Source organism: Corapipo altera, unplaced genomic scaffold (assembly GCF_003945725.1).
Source record: "Corapipo altera isolate COAL_440 unplaced genomic scaffold, ASM394572v1 51, whole genome shotgun sequence".
In the NCBI taxonomy this organism is placed as follows: domain Eukaryota; kingdom Metazoa; phylum Chordata; class Aves; order Passeriformes; family Pipridae; genus Corapipo; species Corapipo altera.
In genome coordinates this window covers 1775853-1796948 of record NW_020884892.1, presented here as the reverse complement: position 1 = coordinate 1796948, position 21096 = coordinate 1775853, and the positions used below count along the sequence as shown (strand labels likewise).

General features: G+C 42.0%; 1 protein-coding gene across 2 annotated transcripts in view; it reads right to left on the bottom strand.

The window, feature by feature from the left end:
- Window positions 1-20416, bottom strand: part of FAM135B (family with sequence similarity 135 member B) — a 199576-nt gene extending 179160 nt beyond the window's left edge. For both annotated transcript variants that reach the window (XM_027645656.1, XM_027645657.1), the window contains exon 1: window positions 20220-20416. The gene's annotated coding sequence lies outside the window, so the exon portion shown is untranslated. The remainder of the gene's footprint in view (window positions 1-20219) is intronic.
- Window positions 20417-21096: the final 680 nt, after the last annotated feature.

The following is a 21096-nucleotide window of genomic DNA, read 5'->3' as shown; positions in this document are numbered from 1 at the left end:
AAATTAGGAACAGATTTTCAGGGTTTGGCTGTTGGAAGCTCAATTATGAGCCAGAAGGACCCATCTTTTAACGAGATCCACACGTTTCCAAGTTGATGCCTGTTTCTCCGAGTTCCTCTGATGACGCTTTGTCCCAGCTTGAAACTCAACAATTCCCTCGGAGCAGCCTGTACAACTGGGAAAATCTCACTAGAACTAGATTTTAAATATGACATTGTTTTTCTTCCTTACCCTTTCCCCTCCTATCTTCAAAAGCCAGTTCTGTGCAAAGCAAACCGAAGAGAACAATAAGGTTTGACAGAGATCTGAAGCCTAAATAATATCTCACCAAGGCATAAAGTTTCCTGAGCCTTTTGTAATAAATAAATGGCATACTGTAAAACACAAATGAGTATCACTGCGGCTGTGATTTCATTGTCCCAATGGAGACCTGTGCCTGGCACGGGGCCAGCCATGTAATTCAATACTGAGACAGAGCTCACAAATGGACCTCGGAAGGAGGATCAATTTTAATGTAATCCCATCTGCTAATCAAAAGAGACTGAGGGATTAACATTCACGAGGAAATGTCTGCTCAAAGTTGTCATAGCTCATTGATAAAGATAGCTTTGTTTTAATTAAGATACGAAATGCCAATTCCAGGTCTAATTTTAGCTGCAAATAATCAGTTATTGATGATGTGTCTGGCTGAATTGTCTTAACCTCTCTAGAATGTTGGATTTTTAACTAGATCAGCCAGTGTGGATTGTTTTTTCATACTACAAGGAGACCCCATTCACATACTGTCTTAATTCTTCTGGCATGAGTTGTCCATGGTTTCCTGTTTTCCCAACATCAAATTCATCCTTGGCCCCATGCTAAATCTTACTCATGGCACTCTATCCACTCCTGTCTATCCACCTGCAAAACTGTATCCCTCTGTGTCTATCCTATGACATGTTCAAAGCAGCAAGCTGATATGCACACCTCAAAAGATCATAGGACATTTCAAAAACCCAAACAAGTTGGGCCCAGATTAGTTATCTCCTGCATTTACTCCTCAGAGAGAGCAGAAAATGCCATAGCTGGCCTAGGTTGGATGAGTTTTCCAAAATAAGCAGAACTGACTTGCTTGTATCAGCAATAGTGTGGCCAGCAAGACCAGGGCAGGGATTGTCCCCCTGTACTCAGCACTGGTGAGGCCACACCTCAAATCCTGTGTTCAATTTTGGTCCCCTCATGACAAGAAGGATGTCATGGTGCTGGATTGTGTCCAGAGAAGGGCAGAAGAGCTGGGGAAGGGTCTGGAGCACAAGTCTGATGAGGAGCAGCTGAGGCAGCCAGGAGTGCTCAGTTTGGGAAAGGACAGGAAAGAATTTTTTCCTAATATCTAATATCTCTTCTTTTAGTTTCAAACTGTTCTCTCTTGGCCTATCACTATCTACCTATGTCCCACGGCATTGATCTTAAACACTGAAACTTGAATTTGTTTTCTGATTTGACTCAAATCACAGTGCATTCCTATTCCTAATGCTGGTGTTAAGGAGCTACATACCAGCAGTCAGACCAAGGAGCAGAGACTAAATCCTACATGGCATCTCACAGCCTGACCAATCCTCTGCTGATCTCCGACTTCCTTCATTCAGACGGAATGCTTTAAATGTGTGATTAACTTAAAAGCCCAGGCTTTACTTTGGCAAACACTCTGTGGCCTCTATCTTACTGCTGCAGAGCTGTCAGTCCAAACTCACCGCTGATCATTTCCCAGACCTGTGGATAGCTCTTTGTTCCTACCTTGCCAGTACAAATCACAAGGCCCCTTCCCCTCCCACCCACTCATTTGCAGTCAGCTGGTGCACCTATGACTCATCCCCTTCCAGTACAGACTTCAGAGACCTGTTCAAGGCATTTATTAGCTCATCTCACAGTAGCTGTAGCCTTCATAATTAGTTGTGACCATTTAGAGAGGAACAATTTTAAATGTTGCCATTTTCTGTCACATCTTTCTCTGGGTTAGAATAGGATGGGGTCTTTTCAGAAGATAGCTGGCAGCAGAGATAAGAACGTGATCCTGCGTGGCAAAACTGGTCCCCTCCCCAGTACAGAACCAAAGAATCACAGGATGGGTAGGGTTGGAAGGGACCACAGCGGGAGAAACACAGATTGGTTACAGGTTGGAAGGAAAGGTAATAAAAGTATGGAGAGGGAAGCCAGTAAATGAAAGGAAGAACACGGATAATCCAGCTTCTTTTACCAAAAAATACAGCAATCTCAAGCACACCTAAGGTGTATGGGGTACAGATTTCAGTAAAGGTATGATATTTGTTTCTTCATCACTTCAGACCTGTTCAACATTCAGAGCTGAACAAGCTTACAGAGACATCAACCAACAGAGGGAAGGAATTGAGCATCTCCTATGAGACAAAGAAGAACAGGGATAGACCCACCTCAAGATCACCCTTCCCCAGCTGGAAAAAAGGGGAGAAGGCCATTTAATTTTGAAGGAATGGGAGGTGCCAAAACCAGACACGGGTTATCACAGTTTTGTGTCTTGGGTAATGGGGAGAAGGACAAAAGGAAAAGCAAACACCTGGCAGTCATGACCTGGCAGTCAGTATGGTGGTTTGCTGGGCTTGGCACTGAGTTGAAACAGAAATGTGTCAGGTTCTCATGAAGGGATAGCAGAAGTAAGGATAGAGGAGATGAGTGGAAGTCAACTAGAGGCCATGGTCAGCACATGTCCAGGAAATTGGAGATGGGCAGGACAAATCTGCTGAAGCACCTCTGAAATCAGGACTTGTTCTGCTCAGGAATTATACCTGAGCAGATTAGTATGAAGCAGTAATGACAAACACAGTTGCAGGAAAGTGGCTTGGAGAGGATTTCCCTTGTTTCTGCAGCAATCTGTTCATGGGAATGTGGGAATAAGAAGTGGTCCAAGCAGTAAGAGAAGTCCATTTTAATGAGAGATATTTTACATAACTCTGGATCCATTTTACATGTGACCTACAGGATGCCATGGAATATGCTGGCAAAGAGGGAAAAGAAAGAGGACAAGATGTGAAGCAGTCTCTAAGGTAAAAGATAAAAAGAAAGAAAAATGCCTTTTGGAGCTTTGCTACCTCTATCCTTCCTGCTCTAAACATGCCATAATGAACGCTGTGGTTTTTAACAACTCCCTTTACAATCACAGCTACACAATGATGGAAAATATTAAATTCTACTATGGCACAATAGGGTGTTTTCTTGAGAGACACACAGAATGTTTTAATTTACTGTGGTAAAACAGATGGGTCTCCTTTGAGCCCTGAAAAAGAGATTTCCAATAATCGATTTATTATAGGACAATTTTACCATGCACATGGAAGAGAAAAAATGTTTGCAGTGTTGTCAAAAGCATCTTATTTTTCTCTGTATATACTGAGCCCCAGCATTCTGCAGTGCCTTTGCATTTCCTCCCCTCAATTTTCGGTATAGAGTTCAACATTCTAATTTTCTACACATTGAACAAACGGAACTTTCATTTTTACAAAAAAAAAAAAAAAATCCTGAGAAAGTTAATTAACAGGTTGGGTTTTCTTTCTTTCTTTCTTTTTTTTTTTTAATCTTGCATAACACAGTATGCAGCATCAAACCCAGGCTTTCTGAATGCTTTTAGCGAGGAAGGCACTGTGACATTTAAAAAGCAAAGCGGAATACAGATAGCGTTCTATATACTAAAGCATAGTGTTATGTGCACTATGACCTAACAATTTCAGTATGGAAAGGAAGAAAAAAAACAAACTAGAAAGAACTCTACATATGGATAAGGGTTTATGACCCAAGAAACAGATGCTGGAGATGCTTTTCACTTCAGAATACTGGAGATGCTTTTCACTTCAGAATACTGGAGACAAATACAGCATACAGATATGCAATACCAATACCAACGACAGAGGTTTCAATGAAAAGTAAAAATATCCTGAAATGAAAAATTAGACAAACTGCATCTATGAAACAAGTTGGTAAGGTTTGACTGGATGGGAAGGCTGTAAGATGGGTAGGAAATTGGCTAAAAGGCTGCACTCAGAGGGTGGTGATCAATGGTTTCTATCGAGGCTGGCAGCTTGTGACAAGTGAGGTCCCCCAGGGATTGATACTGGGCCTCACACTGTTCATCACCTTCATAAATGACCTGGATGACTCCAAGATGGTGTTGAGGTGAACACATCAGATGGAAGACACATCTTACAGAGAGACCTAGACAGGCTGGAACTCTGGGGAACTGTGGGCAACGGCAGCTGTATGAAGTTTAACAAAGGCAAGTGCAGGGTCCCGCCCCTGGGATGACATAACCAAAGGGCCCAGTACAGGCCTGTATGTCTGGGGACAGCCTTGCTTAAAAGGACCTGGGGGTCCTGGTGGACAACCAGCTACACAGGAGTCAGAAGTGCCCTCCTGCAGCAACAAAGGCAAATTGGATCCTGGGCTGCATCTGCAGGGACTTGACCATCAGAGACAGAGATGTGATCTTCTTCTCTACTCAGTGCTTGTCAGGCACGGCGGGAATGTTGTGTCCAGTTCTGGTCCCCACAGTTCAAGAAAGACACAGCCTGGAGAAGGTCCGAAGGAGTGTCATGACCTGACCTCTGAGGAATGATGGAAGGACATCTCTTCTGACTGAAGGTCTCCTCTCCCTGGAAGGGAGAAGGCTCAGGGGGGTATCTCATCACTGTATTAAAGGGGGACTACAAAGAGGACAGACTCAGACTGTCTCTTCACAAAGAGCCACATGGAGAAGGCAAAGGGCAATGGGTTCAATTTACCCCAGAAGAGGTTTCACGTCTGTGTAAGAAAAACAGTTTTCACAGTGAGAACAATCATTCACTGGAACAACATCCTCAGGGTCATGGTAGAGTCCCCATCTCTGGAGGTTTTCTAGATGTGACTGGACAGGCTGCTAGATGATCTCATCTCCACTCCCTTTCCCACAAAATGTTGGGCTGAATGAACTTTTGATATCTCTTCCAATCTAGGCTATTCTGTGATAACAAAAAGTTAAAAAATGTACTTCCCAGTGAGTAGGTTTGGTCATAATTTCCCTCAGATATTGCTTGATGCAAAAATGAACCTGATGGGAATCTTTCTATTTTCTCAGCCTCTGTGTCAGTACCTAGGAGATTTTAACTCATCCTCTCATCCTGTAATAGGAATTTTTTCATTGGTTATAAAAATTAGTAGTACTTTTCTCCCCTTTCCCATTTTCTTTCTTTCAATTTGCATCTTTTTCTTTCTTGTTAGTTTGGGGTTTTTTTTGGGGGGATTGTTTTGGTTTAGTTCACTTTGGGGTTTTTTTGCAAGTTTCAAGGCCTTAAAGTGTTTTTTAATCTACATGTAACGTAATGCCTTTGACTTTCACAGAATACTATCGCCTATATTTTGGAAAGTAATAGAGACTATTGTAAATTATTTCACCTTCTATTATCCTAGTACTCAGCAGTTAGTTCTGCAGGGCACTACTGTACAGAGCTTGGCATATGGACCACCTTGTTATATCAAAACCAGGAGTGAAAACCTTTCCCATCCAATGGGAACTTTTTCCATTAACTTCATAGGAGCTGAGAACATAAATACCTCACCTTTCAGCTAAGAGATTTCCTTGATTCTCAGTTGAAATAAGATATCCATTTTACTCAAATCCAGAGCACAGACACCAGTATGAATTCTGGTCACCTGCTTTGGAAGCCTCCTACATGTGAAACAGACCCGTAGGAGACAATGACCAAATTAAAATGCACCAGTTTAGGAGATGCCACGCTGCTGGTAAGACATTGCAATGTTTTGGAGAACACACCCATGGGACCTATAGCAAGAAATTTTCTGACTGTGAGTGGGTGGGTGTTTGTGTTCAGACTCAAAATGAAATCCCTATATTTCCCACAAAATTTTTTGACAGAAATAAAAATATTTTGATGGATCAGAAACACTGAATCAACACTTTTCATTTAAGATTTTTTTTTTTTAGTTTAAATAGCTTCTTTCTCTAAAACAATTGCAATTCGGCATTAAAAAAGGCATTTCAAAACTAAACAAACTGAATTTTACAATAGGATCCCCTAATTTCCAGATTTTTCCCTAAAAAAAATCTAGATCAATACTTCCCACAGGTTGATGTTAATTTAAGTGAAAACATATTTTAATTCCCAAATATTTCACAGTTGGAAAAATAAGAAAGCACAATTAATTCTTCTATTAATAAATAATCTTTTTCCCAGTTCTTATGCACCAAATCTTCTATTTACTCACAGAGAATTTTATTTCCTGAGAAAACCATACACATAGAAATGTTTTCTAAAGAATCTTCTCTCAGATGGTGAGAATTTATTTTTAAGCTAGCAAGATTTATGATTCGAGTTAATTCTTTCCATTGTAGATTACCCTGTATTCATCAACAGAGAATTTAATCTTCTTTCATACAACTTTATAAAGTTGCCACAAGTCTCGCCTAAGTGTAATAATTCTGCATTTTCTACCATTTTTATTACTTTTTTGATCATTAAATCAACGATCTGGAAAAAGAAGGATTTATTCAACACTGCTTTGGGGCTTACAGTAGATTTGCTGAGACTTGACAAAGATTCATAAACAAAACAGGACAATATTCCTCTTAAAATTAAAAGCGAAGAATTTGTATTCAGTCTCAACAGTTCCAGTGCTACAGACTGGAGAGAAAAAAATGCTTAAAGGATTTTTAGGATCCTGGTGATAACCCACCCTCTTGACCTGCAGATCCTGAGAAACCTGGTCTAGTGGAAAGTGTCCCTTTCCATGTCAGAGGGATTGGAACAACATGAGTTTTAAGGTCCATTCCCACCGAAACAGTTCTAGGATTCTATAACTGATCCTACCAGAGCACCACAGAAATCAAGTGAACAGCAACTGTGCAAGACCAGGTACTACATTGCACAGCGGTGGAGAGAACACATTGACTGTATCTTACACACATCATCCAGGGTGACAGATTTGTGTGTGGGATGAGTGACAACAGCCATGGGTCACGAGCTTAGTTTACTGACTAGATTTTTCAATCTAATTCTTAATTCTAAACACCTCAGGTTTTAGGTGACTGCTCTTCTTGACTTCAACCAGACTCAGAAAGACAGTGCATGAGCCAGGATAAATCTGCAACCACATTGGAATTTAATCTCCAAAGTAACAAAAGGCAAAGTCCAGGGGAGTCCTGATGGACACAGTGATGTTTAAGCCTCATAGAACCATAGAATCATAGAATATCCTGAGTTGAAAGAGACCCACAAGGATTATCCAGTCCAATTGTCCTGCACAGGACACCCCTAAGAATCGCACACCTTGTGCCTGAGAATGTGTCATGGTTTAACCCCAGCCAGTAGCCAAGCCCCCATGCAGCCGTTCACTCAATCCCCTACCAGTGGGATCAGGAGTATCAGAGGTAAAGGTAGAAAACTCATGGGTTGAGGTAAAGACAGTTTATTAGGGAAAGCAAAAGCCAAGTATACAAGCAAAGCAAAAACAAGGGATTAATTCACCACTCCCCATGGGCGGGCAGGTGTTAAGCCATCTATAGGAGAGTGGGGCTCCATCACACATAATGGTGACTTGGGCAGACAAATGCCATCACTGGCAATGTGGGACATCAAATGTCCTCACATTTCTCCTTCTTCCTCCCAGCTTTATATATGGAGCACATGTCATATGTCATACTGTCATATAGTCTGGAATATACCTTTGGTCAATTTGGGTCATCTGTCCCGGCTGTGTTTCCCCCTAGCCTTCCATGCACCCCTAACTTCCTTGCCAGCGTGGTAATACAAAAAGCAGAAAAGGCCTTGGCTCAGTATAAGCCCTGCTTAGCAATAACAAAAAACGTCTCTATATTATCGATCCTGTGTTCAGCACAAATCCAAAACACAGTTAACTCAGCCCCAGCCAAAACCAGCACAGAGACTTAGCCAAGCACTTCTTGAACTCTGTCAGGCTTGGTGCTGTGACGACTCCCCTGGTAAGCCTGTTCAGTGCCCAAACACCCTCTGGGTGAAAAACATTTACATAATATCCAACCTAAACCTCCCCTGACACAACTTCAGGTCATTCCCTCAGGTCCTGTCACTGGTCACTACAGAGCAGAGATCAGTGCCTGCCCCTCCTCTTCCCCTCTCCAGGAGGTTGTAACTGCAATGAGGTCTCCCCTCAGTCTCCCCTTCTCCAGGCTGAACAAGCCAAGTGACCTCAGCCGCTCCTCCTATGACTTCTTCTCTAGACCCTTCACCATCTTCGTGGTCCTCCTTTAGACACTTTCCAAGAACTTTATATCCTTACATCCTCAGCATGGCTTATTGTCACTTTAATAGCAGTTGTAGGAACTAGGCCTTAAAGTATAATTCTTTTCATAAGGTTGTTGATTTGCTATGTACAAGACATACTTCATCCTTTTGGAAATCAGCTTCCAACTCCTCTACTTTCCCTACACAGAATAAGCTATTAAAATAAGATATTCTCAACTAAAAACTTGTGTGCAAGGAATTGCTGGTGAATAATGGAAATTTCCTCCACCAAAATGTCTTTTTATTTTCTCTTAATGTGCAGCCATAACATTTGCAAATACCAGAAACATGTCTACTTCTTTAAGAGAAGCTGTATATTCCACAAATGCACCCACACAAAGCACTGAATTACTCCTTCTGAACAAAGGGTACTGCATCGCTGAACCACTGCAGAGGTGTGTGTGTGCTGTCTCTGAACCAGCAATCTCAGGGGCAAGGAAAGGATGCTGCTCTGCTTGGGCTAAAGTACCAACAGCTGTGGATCACAGTGATGCCCTGCCGCAGCTGGGCACCAAGCTAAGGAAGTTATAGTGCCTCTGTTATCCAAACTGGTTCACGGGTTTTGCATCTTCGAAGCTCAAATGCCCTTTCCAAACAGGCTACATTTTTGCCAAATGTGCCATTTTATCCCCTGACTATATCTTAGAGCCAAAATCATTTAGTATGCATAATGTGAACCAAATGCTAGGGTCTCTTCACCATTCTTTCCCTGTGCTAGTCCAGCAACCAGTCAGGGGTCCAAAGTGGGGCATCACACAGAGGAATGTGAAAGGTGATCTTGCCAGAAGAGTCTGGAAACATGACTAGCAAAGGCAGGAGGCCTGTGTATCATTCCTCCTGCAAAAAACATCACTATGCCACGCATCTAAGGAATCCTAAAGAAAAGTAGCAAGGATTTCTGGAGAAGAGGGATAAAGCTCAGGATATCTATCTTCTGTTCCATATTTTGACAGTAAATAAGTTTGGATACACTTGGTAAAATGACAGACATCTACAGTGTAAATGGCTGTTCCTCAGCTATTTGTCCAGGGTTTAGACAGTGAAGACAAAGTCTGAGCATGACCCTTCTGTCCTAAAGCAGGCATTCTAAAAAAGTTATCTGTGTAGTGCTTTAGAAATAGCTATTTCTCTGCTCTATCCACAAAAAGAAAGCTGGCAGCTACTTTGGATGAAGCTGACTCCCCTCTCACTAAAATAAAGAAAAATAAGTTCTTCTCCTGACCAGAATCTCAGATAAAATGCAAACACTCATGGGCCTGCACATTCCCATAGATGAACTATCAATGGAATTTCTGCATGGAGATCCCTTGTCTATAAAGGTATGGTGGGATGATCAGATTTCACTACAGTTCAAAGGACTCCCAGATGGTGTGAGTGGTCCTCAAAATTGAGGGGGCCAGAAAGGGGCATGGCATTCATCCTCTGATGGTCTGGCTGCACAAACTAATGTCTCACAGGATGAGCTGGAGCCAATATCCTTCCAGTTTTGTACCTGTGCAACCATCAGAAGAAACACTCTCACCCAATACAAGTCTGCACTCCACACTGGGAGCAAACAGAGCTGCATCACCTCCAGACAGTGTTACACCAAAGATGGGATAAAGGAAGAAAAGAGGACTTCTGATGACACCATCATACCATCCCAAAATGCACTGTGGCTGAATAATCATCTTCTTTTATAAAATGTATTGGAATGGAAACTACTTAGAACCAAGATTCACTTCACCACTCACACTGTAGAGCCAGTGGTATATACCAATTTTGGATAATTTCTGTCTTAAAACTAAGAAATACTGTTCTTTCTAGCAAGAATAGGCTACAGGGATTCTACTGCCAACCATAACATATAAAAGAACCTATAAAATTACAGTCACACACTAAGGCATATGTCTCACATTTAACAATGTTTATCTTGTCAGAAAATTCAGCTAGACCATGCCAACATTTTGTTTCATTCATGCTGTCTTCAAAATCATCTGTTGTTGAGGGAGAAGAAGAAAGGAGAGAGAAAAGGAAATGCAACAGAATTTTTCAAATATATATATTTATATAAAGGGAACAAAATTCAAATTAACCTCACAAATAAGATTCAAAAGCACTATACAAAAGACTCCATCAGTAACAGCATTCACCTTTATTTAGTGGATTGAAGTTGCCATCTACAACTTCATCTGGAAAATAAAAAAATATTCTTAAATTCTAAAATGTGCCCTTTGCACATCTACAGCAGGAAGTGGACTCCTTGTCTTCTAATAAGCCTTATTCTGCTGAAAGGTTTTGTGATTTTTGGTGCTGAGGAAGTCACCTTCACTACAAACCCAGTATCAGCCACTCCTGAAGAACACACTCATGACAAAAATCAATTGCAACACAAACAGAAGCAAAAGAGTGAAACAGCAGCTACTTTTTTCAAAATTATCTGAAATACCTTAATTTCCTTCATATTAGGAAAAATATTTCCTTACTTAAAACACAGCTTACACAACTAAATAATTCATCATGATGAATTATTTAGAGAGATGTGGACTCAGTATGTTTACAAGTCCCAAGCTGTTTTACAAAAGAGGAAACATTTATATAATTGGTCCTCAAATGCTTTTTTTAAATGTTCTTATGATGTGAGGTTTCTGATTATCAGTGGCACTGGTCCCGAAAGCAAAGCTTTTATAAACAGAGCTTTTGGTGGGAAGATGGGAGCAGCGGGAAATGACTAAGTAAGGTGATCTTTTCTTAGTAATTGGTGATTATTGCTGCTGAACAGATGATTCTTCCAAACGCCATCCTGTAAGCCTTGAGTTATCTCAGGTATGGTGAAAGGTCTCCAAACCAGATATAATTAAATCACTGACCTGAGGCATTATCTCCCAGAACAGTCATCTACCATGTACAGACACAGGGCAAGCCAGACCCATTTCACTATAAATGTCAGCACTTTCCCCCTGGCAACGCATATTCCACAAGTCCCCAGAGGAAGCCATTTATGCCAAGGAATAAACCTGTCCTTGACAGCCCAAGGAGGCTTTTGATAAGTTCATTTTCACCTCTGTCATGCTCTGTACACCACTCTTTTCTCAGAGTCTCTGCCAATTTCCTCTGGATGTCTCCATGGTCAAAGGTCCTTACAGACATGTGGTCTTTGCACATGCTGTCAGATCTCTCCTCTCTCTCTCAAAACAATCTCCCCTAAAGCCCCTGCTGACCCTAGTCCTGACAATTCAGAAGATCTCAGAGGCCACTAACTTTTTGTTATAGATGGATAAAAAGCTGGACTACATAAAACCTTAAGAAAGTTGATCTGCCCCCACAGGTGCCCCTGATTTCAGCAGGTAATTGGAACAGACATTCCTACCAATGGGAATTATGCTATGAAACTATCCTATAAACAAAAATGGCTTTTTACTGTTCACTTCATCAAAGAGTAAGAACAACAGCAGTCTCAGAAAGAATCTGACTGGCTAAGAAGAACAGGTAAGCAAGCTTGTCATTCCTGGTGGTCCTTTATTCAGAGTAACCTCAGCCCAGAAAAGCCCACACGAGAAGCACCTATCCCAAGAGAAATAACCTTTGTGCTTTGCCTGGTCTGTCTCCAACTGATCCCCACAACCCTGAAAAGTCTCAGACGAGACACAAAGGAGATCGATGTCCTTGGATCTCCTGGCTGTAATACAGCAAAAAAGGAAAACAGTCACAACAGAAGCTCAGGTGCATTGAGGAAAGGACTTATCTCTAGACTGAACCTTATAAAACCAGTTCTGTTAGCTGACATTTCTTCATACAATATACTGACACTTTCTGCTTTGAGGGAAGCACCTGTGCTTGTACAGTTAGCAGGCACCTGACTTTGGGAAGGGAAGCAAGGCAGGAGCACTGATGCAATCACTTGTATTCCTCCTATATGTCTGCAGATGTGGTGACCAAAGTAGCTACAGCCATATCCTTGCCCATTCCTATCCCAGCCACAGGTCTCTCTGTATTCAGACACAGAAAGGAGTACCACAACAGCTGGGTTTCATTACACACAATGCAGGAATTTTGAATTAGAGTATTCAGGCCCTGCTTCTTGTCTTCACTCTTTCAGCCCTATGTTGTGTTTGTGTCCTTTATCTGGAGACAATATCTCATCACTTGTGCCCAACACCATCAATTAACTCCCTCTTTTCACTGAGCATTTTTCTTCATCTTGGCAGTCCTGGGTTAGTTGTTGGACTTGATGATCTTGAAGGTCTTTTCCAACCTAAATGATTCTATGATTCTGTGATTCATCTACAAGGTGTTCCTCACCCTTGATCTACCATCTGACAGTGCAGCAGATACCCATGTTGCACTGCTGATTCTGGCATTACATGTGTCCTAATTTCATCTAACTAACCTATTTCAGGATCCCCTATTACGACTACATCTGGGCCACTCTTTTCTTATTGTCATGGAGACTACAAAGCTCTTAGCAGAAAAACATGCACACACTAAACCAAATATCACTCTTGTAAAACCCAAGTTGAGAGACTGGGTAAACCCTGGGAGGCTGCAGAAAAAAAAATAGATGAATCTTTCTGAGCACAAACAACCCTTGTGCAGAGATAACTCCAAGGCTCATAATTCAGCAGCAATCTTGACATCTGCTGTTTAAACCCAAGCAGGAGCAGGGAGCAGAGGAACAGAGTAGCCATGGTTACATCTCAGTCCCTGCTGCAGGTCACTTCCATGTCATCGGGTGATTCCAAGATCACGAAGTCCCACCCTGGGACCAACTGGCTTCCCAAGTCATCTGACATGGTCTGTTTCACCCTATATAGTCTGTTTATGATTCTGGATAATGATTAACTTGCCAAGGATACTCATTAACTTGCTATGAGGGGCCTCGCACATCTCAGGTGGTGTTAGGCCGTCACATACACAGATCATCACAGAGCACTGCTGATCCAGCAGCTGCCAAAAACAAAGGAAAGCCATTCTCCTCACTGCCAGTGCCACACGTGTGTTCAGCATGTGCTGCTCTAGACAAGAGGGTTATGCTGTTGTGTATTTTTAGTTCAACTTACAGCGACTATTTCTGCATTCCAATTTCTGGTGCCGACTTATCCCACCTTCAGTTTCTCAATTAGGGTATTATTATTAGCTACACTATAACCATGAGTTTCTCAGCACGGCAAGTTTAATAAAGCAGTAATGTCATCCACAACCAACGCAAGTTACCCAAAGAAAACAAGGCCTAATTTACAGTGCAACTAAAAATTAGCAAGAGCCGGCTGATCATTCCTCACTAGTTTTTTATTGCATTTTTTTCCCTCAACAATCTTTCTTCCTTCTTTAGACAAAAGAATTGATGCAATCCAAAAGAATTTATGCAATCCAAAATCTATTCCTTCCTTCCCCATTCTAAAAGAAAGAACATATCTAAGGTCTTTTCATGTAACCTTCTAGAATTATTATTCATTTTCATTTAGGGCCAACCTTCAGATAGTGACTTCTCTCCAAAAAGAGTAGCTTTGCTGAAATAATGTCTCTCTGACTTGTCACTCTTCTGTCTCTCGATGCCCCTGAATTTGCTGCTTGGTTCCCCAAGCAAAGAAAAGGAATGCTCAGGTGGCTGTGGCATCCCAGGGTAAAACAGCAGCATGACTTTGATCCATCCACGGCAGCCAACAAAAGCTTTTTGACCGATGAGGTTCAGGCTTCCACACCTTCCTCAAACAACAGTCTCTTTTCAGCCCTGTGCATTATCTTTCCTTCTGAAAAGACTTTTGTGCATGGGGATGACTCCTGCTGATCCTGAGGTCAGTGGTAAGCATCCCATAGCCTCAAGTGGTGAAAGGGCTGGGTGGCTGCAGAGCAAAGCACTCTAGAACATCACACAATGCCACTTTATTTCCTCTAATATCTACCCTGGCAAACTGCACCCTCACACTGCTCAGCCTAAACACAGCTGCAAAGAGAGGGAGAAACAGAGGGAAAACAATGAGGCAAGGACAGAAAAGAGAAGTTTTCAGCTGGGTTTTTAAGCCAAGACAGGCAGCAAAAGAAAATAAATAGGGCTGTGCTGCTGCGTGGTGTAGAATAGGTTTATGCAGTGCAGTCAACTCTGTAAGCGCCTGTTAGAGGAGTCACTTGCAGCAGCAGACGCTGCTCAGCTCTAATGAAATCCATCTGCCTTGTCCCACAGAGATCTTGGTGTTTTATGACGTGGGATAGTTGGGCCCTAATAGAGCAGAAGAGCTGTGCAGATGTAAGGCAGTACCTCTTGAACTCAGGTACTCAATCACACAGAGGGTGAGCAGCTGCTACAGGTATTGGCAGCTTGCAAGCCTGCATCATGTGCTCAGAACCTGTAGCTAAGAGTCTCAGTTCTCTGCAGAAACCACACAAATCCAGAATAGCTCGCACAAATCCAGAAAAGCAGTGTACAAAGGGACATGATATTCCACAAGTGTGTGTTGCCCCATGCTTCCCCACCACCTCTAAAACAAATGGAAGACTTTTTATGAAAAAAAAAAAAGTCAGTTGTTTCATGCAGACATCTCAAAACGGACAGTCACAAGCCAGGGCGCTATTTAGCTAGAACATGAGGTTACACCATCTACAGGCATCATCTGCTCACAATTAGGTCAAGTCAAAGCCACTGAGAAGAATAAGAGGTTATGAGTGAGAAGAACAAGATAATTTAATAGAGATGGAAATTTTCATACTGAAACACTCCACTTGTCTGGGATTCAGTGGATGGAAATGCTAGTCCTTTTGCTTTGTCCTTTAAGAAATCATTCTCAGAAAACAGGATTGCTTTTCCTGCTGCCACAGTGGTTTTCACAGTATGGGTTGACAAATTGATAGAGATACAAGCAACATTTCACTCAAGTTGCATCCTCCAAGTAATGCTCATGTTCTTTTGGGCTGTAAAAAAGTAATAGGACAGTGCTTGCCAGCCTCAGAAATAAATGCAATGTTAGCAACTTGAGAGAAAACAAAATTACATTAGAAGATGCTGGCAGATCCAGATTCCTTCCCAGTCAGTCACCCAGATCCTGTAATACAACAGGAGAGATGTTTTTTCCCGACTAGCTGGACCAAGAAAAAGCCTAGTGCTCCCCAGGTTGCTAAATGGTGGCATCAGTGTCTTAAAATCACTAGTCCCTACCAAGCCAAGTTACATTAAGAAAATCCCATTCATCATTGTGCTGCATTTTGTGAATCCTTAAAAGCTACACTGTGATCAGAGGTCAGAGGTTGAAATTTCCATACAAATAAAACAAACTAATTTATTGTCACACCACTGCCATGCATTATCAGTACAAGACTGTTACTTCCTATCTGCAATTTCACCTCTAAATTCCAATGGTATGTATAAGGTCTTACCTATCCATGGCAACACTACATAGCTAAGAACAAAAAAAAGAAATTATGATAAATATAACTTATATATATGCTGATATACTACTACAAAAGCAAGAATTTGGTAAGTATATAGACCAGGAAAAGTTCAAACTACTGCTTAATTTGTCTTACTTCCATGATTCTAAACAAGAGAAAACACAATAGGCATGAAGAGCATGTGAAGATATTGCATTTAACTACAGTGCCTCATGTGCAGTAAGGGAAGTAAACTTTGTGGGTCTTTCTGTGTCCACTCAAGATAATCTTTGTTCTGAAACACACCCAGGGCTGAGGTGTGGGGGCTCCAGACACACAGCAAACATACCAAGGCACATCTGAACCCAAGACAAAGGCAAAAATGCAATGAAATTTCTGGTAAATTTGTAGCAGGACCAGAGAGACCACCCACCCCCCTCCAAGGTATTCTCTTTTGACTTGGGACTGCATGTGGATGTCAGCAGCATCTAAGTGTAGAAAAGAAAATCATTCTCCCTTTTAGACTTTGTTTAGATGCTCTGTCTGCTGCAGTGAAACAGGGAAGAAATAAAGCTGCTGAATAACAGAGTCCTTAGTATTGCAGGCACTAATAATGAGATTAGGGAGAGAATAAAATCATATCTTCTTGGATTTGGAAGATCTGGTAGAAGCCAGCCTCTCCCTGACTCTCCCAACAAGTTGAGATCAGGTATGTCACTGTGCTGACCTTCTGAAGAAGGACTGGGATCAGCCCAGAAGCCACAATGGCTTGGGTAATTTCAGCCCATTATATCCCAGAGCAGTGTTTGCAGAGGTCATGTTACATCACAGGCCCTGAGTTTCTTGCAGCCTGTCAGGAACTGCCAGTGTGCAAGGAAGGAAACTGGGTACAGGGGAGAGCAGAAGAAATGCACACAAAGAAATGCACACAAAGAAATGCACACTACTCGTGCTTGTGGACACACTTCACACAGTGCTCTGCTGTGGGAAGCACAAACAGAGTCTGACTCACCAACTGGGGGAGAAGGTTTCAGTCCAAGAGTAAGGAAGTTGATGGACCCCAGGGATTGCAGAACGAAGAGACCGAAAGCTTACACTACCCTGAGCCAATAGACTAGGGAGGAATTATAACCTTTCCAAATTCTCATAAGGATAACTGCTCAGTGCACAGAAAGGTTCACATTGCATGATCCTGGGTATGATTTAGACTTTAGGAGAACCTGCCAAGACCAATCTGACTCCTTAAGAAGATGAAAATTGGCAAAAAGTCTATGGACTTGCTACATATTTTTAAGGGAAGCAAACAGACAGAAAGTGCCCACTCTCTAACATAAAGATTTTACCCTTCCCCTGGGGGATGGAAAAACTTTTCTTTTCCATGGTTAACTGTCTGCCTCATTAAGCAGTGAATCTAGTCAATCACCATACAGTGTAAAAGGAAAAAGCATAATATTGCAAGAGGGTGATTACTGGATAGAGTAATAAACAGCAATTTATACATAGGCTCAAAATAAAATGAATAGCATTGTTAAACTAAAGGCAAGGTACAACATTCATCTTCAAATCATCTCTTGCCTCAGGTTACTACAGAGCAGGATCTGGAAAATAACAGCTTCCTTATTTAAAAAAAAAAGGAAAAAGAAAAAAAACCACACACACACAAAAAAAAAATAAACAAACAAAAACCCCAAACAAACACCAAACCCAAAAAAACCCAAAAAACCACCAAAACCTTGTCTGCAGCATCTCCCAAATTCCTGCCTCAACCTCAACCTGTTGGCAAATGCTGACTTTAGAGCAGCAACTATGGTATGTCTTCATTTGTTCTGAGTTCCAAGAGCCACAGTGGGTGACTAATGAAAATAAGGAGAGAGATTTTAAAAGATGCTCAGTTATATCATGAGATAGAATATTTTTTCCTTAGAAGAGTGCTAGTGAACAATAAGTGGGTATCGAGAGAGCAGCTCTTAACAGCCATGCCCAAAGCAAAAGAAAGACCATGTTCCCTTCCATTACTAAACTAATATAATATAATAGAAAAAGCCATAAGGCAAAGTGAAAAAATCACTCCTAAGCTTTCCAGTTTAAACAAGGGAAAGGGCTGCAGGGGTGGGGGGCACGGAGCATTAAGAACTGATTATCTGAGGGGGTTCCTTGCTGTTTCCACTGATATCAGCCTCTGAATTTCCATGAACAGTCCTCCACAGGGGGTTTTTATGCCCAAGCAGAGCTCATGAAAACCTCAACCTTCCCTGCCTTTCCCAGAGTCATTTCTAACAGTAGTTTGGCAACCCCATAGTAATCGAAAGTCCATGTATGAGTTCTGGCTTCTCCATAATCACCTGCCCACATCTAGGAGCAAAGCAGGACTGTGTAGGAATACTTGCAGGGTGTTAATGTGTAATACCCAAAGCCCTTTGACCTTCAATCATCTGCTTGTGCTGATGAGAGGATCGCTGCTCTGCGCCTCACTGAACTGCCCCTGGATTAAGCACTTTACATCTCTGCAACACGTATAAACAGGGTTTTGGCTCTGTTACTGGTCTCACAGTGTCAGCAGCATGATCAGGTTTATGCTCTTTTTACAGACATTTTTACAGGCACTTTTATTCCCTCTCTGTCACTACAAAGAAGTTTCAAGATTTAAATAGTCTCCAGATTTGAAGCAAACATCAAATCTTATACAGAAATACATGATCTAATGTGCCCAGACTTGTCCTTAAGGACTGTAGCCCTACAGTGCCTTAGTTTAATTAATATAAGTATCCAAAATCATCCTCTTCAGTTAAACTTCATGTCTGTGAGCACTGTTATTAACATGGATCAAAGAGCCCCTTATAGAGAAGACCTGTTGTGATGAGAAGGTCAAGTTCCTAAGGAAATTATTTTGCAAATCAAAGCACTGATTCCAAATACTTGCTTATATTTTCTTCTTTCTATCGCTCATCCTATCAATTTCCTTTGGGATGGAACATAGTTCCCAGGTAATTTTTACAACATTTCTGCATAAGAACTGGGCATGAGGTCCTGACTACCCAAATTTCTTGTTCTGTACCTTGCAGGAGGAGGGTTTTTATAAACATAGAAAAAAGGTGGGCCCAATTCTGCCTTCTGTTCTATACCTATAAACTTAAACTATATTCTGTCTCCTGCTGATTTTAGGAGGATCTGCAGACATGTAGCAAAACAGAGGACTGGGACCAAAAAAACACTCTGATTCTCAAATCAGGTTGAACATGAATGACAGGTGCCTCTTAGCCTTCAATGTATGTACAAGTATATATGTGTGTATATATATATATATTATACACATATATACACACACAAGTATACCAGTACTTGTACTGGGTCTTACCTAGACTGTCCCCACATTATAATTAGGAAGCAGAATTAAAACTGTATCATATCCTGGGATGGGCTCAAAAGTCTTTTATTAAAATACTTATTATCAGTAAAGCCAGCAGCATTTCCAGCCACACAGACAAGGATGATTTGGGGAGGACAAGGAACACCAGAAGGTAGAACAGGGGGTTTAGAGAAGGAGATAGACAGCAGCAGCAGCAGATCTCTTTCTCCTTACTGCTGACAAAAACAAACAAATAAACAAATAAAAAATAGTTCCGTGGAAGTGGAAAGAGTTCTCTGCAGTCATTACACAGCAAACACTTACTGCTTGGCTTAAACTTACTTCTTATCCTCTCCCCCTTCATGATCCTCAGACAAACGCACTCATCCACATCTATCTGCCTGCACAAGGACACTCCACAGATTTGTATCTCTCCTGCTTATGAAATTACAAGGACTGTCCTCATGTGCCGTTGAGTTAGAACTATTCTTCCGGTAGGAAATGTACACAGTACATGCTTTCTCACAACAGACAAAGTCAGCATCTTTGACTGTCTGGCCATCAGACCCACATCTCTAAGACAATTTTTTTTTCTTGACTTCTTAGAAGTTGTAAAGGTTTAAGAGCAATATTTTTACCATTATATATATACACACATTCTCAGGTATGATTGCATTGTTACTGTATTTTTTTTTTCTGATTTTAAAACACTTAAGGCAAATCTGACAGTTGTGGACTACAGTGAGGTTTCTAGTCGTGACTATTCACACACCTGTCCTCTTTACAGCTCTCTGCTGAATGAAATTTATTTGTAGAGTGGGCAGAGACAGAAGTGCATTGTCGCATTTTTTTTTTCTTTAGGGGTTATTAATTATCATGTCAACCTTTGCTCTGCTGCTGCTGCCCACTTTTATTTTGGGAGCACAGCCGTTACCCACTCTGATCACATTGGGTTCCCCCATCATCCCATTTTCTACCAACCTTTAAGAATATTATTTATTATTCCTTATGTATCTGGGTGGAGGAGAGGGACAGGGACAGTATGGCAGAGATGGGAAAGATGAGCCAGAAAACATGCTTGCCTGGAATTGTCATCACACTGCTGTTGGAAGGAGCGAGCCGGAAAACTCGCAGCCAACACTCTCACGCAAACACACGCCAGGCACACAGCACATCGATCTCGGGGAGTTTGTGAGCAGCCCCACAGCTCTTACCTGGGTTGTCTGGGATCCCTCTGCAGTGCAGCTCCCTCAACTCCCTCTGCCCTATTCCCCCCGGGAGCAGTGGGGCCGGGGCTGTGACCGGGTGCTGGTGCGGGTAGGGGATGGCAGCAGCTGGCTGCAGCCTCGGCTGCCGGGCTCTGGCTCCTGCCAGGGCTGCTGCTGCTGCTGCTGCTCCTGATGATGCCGAGGAGGAGGAGAGCCGAGTGAGGAGGAGGAGGATGCTGGCGGTGATGCTGTTGCCATGGTTACCCAACTCGGCGGCGGCACCGCTCAGAGCAACAGCTGCCCCAGCACCCAGATCTGCTCGAACCCATCCCTGCCAAGCAGCCCTGGATGTACAGGCACGGGGATGCCACCCCAAAGACCCCCTCCACAGGGACAGTGACAGCCGGGAGGATAGAGGTCACTCCTTGGTATGCTTTTGGAGCTCCAGGAAAATTTGGAGTGATGCATCCAAAATGTTTGCATTCTGCACTTGTTGGTCAAGAGCTCGCTGCCCTGCAAAGGTCAAACACCAGCTTCCAGGAGGGCAAAGTTTCCTTTTACAGGGTGTTCTTGAATTTTTATAAGGGACTGAACAAAACAGCAAAGTTGAGGAGGGGAATAATTTTCAAAGTTCGTGTTGTGATGCAATGTTAAACTTTTTCTCTTTTTAGCTAAAGGACAACCTTCTGCCTTTAAAATGGGACTTGAAAGTGGAAGTTTACTGTCTTCTTGTGTAAAGGGTTTTTTGAATAGACAAATCCCCTTAAAAGTGAGTTCCTTGTGTGAGAGAGAACTGCCTCTTACCACCAAACAGTGAGAAAAAAACCTTTCAGAAAGGAACACTCTTACACAGCACAGGACACTAATCTTTCATGCATGAAGC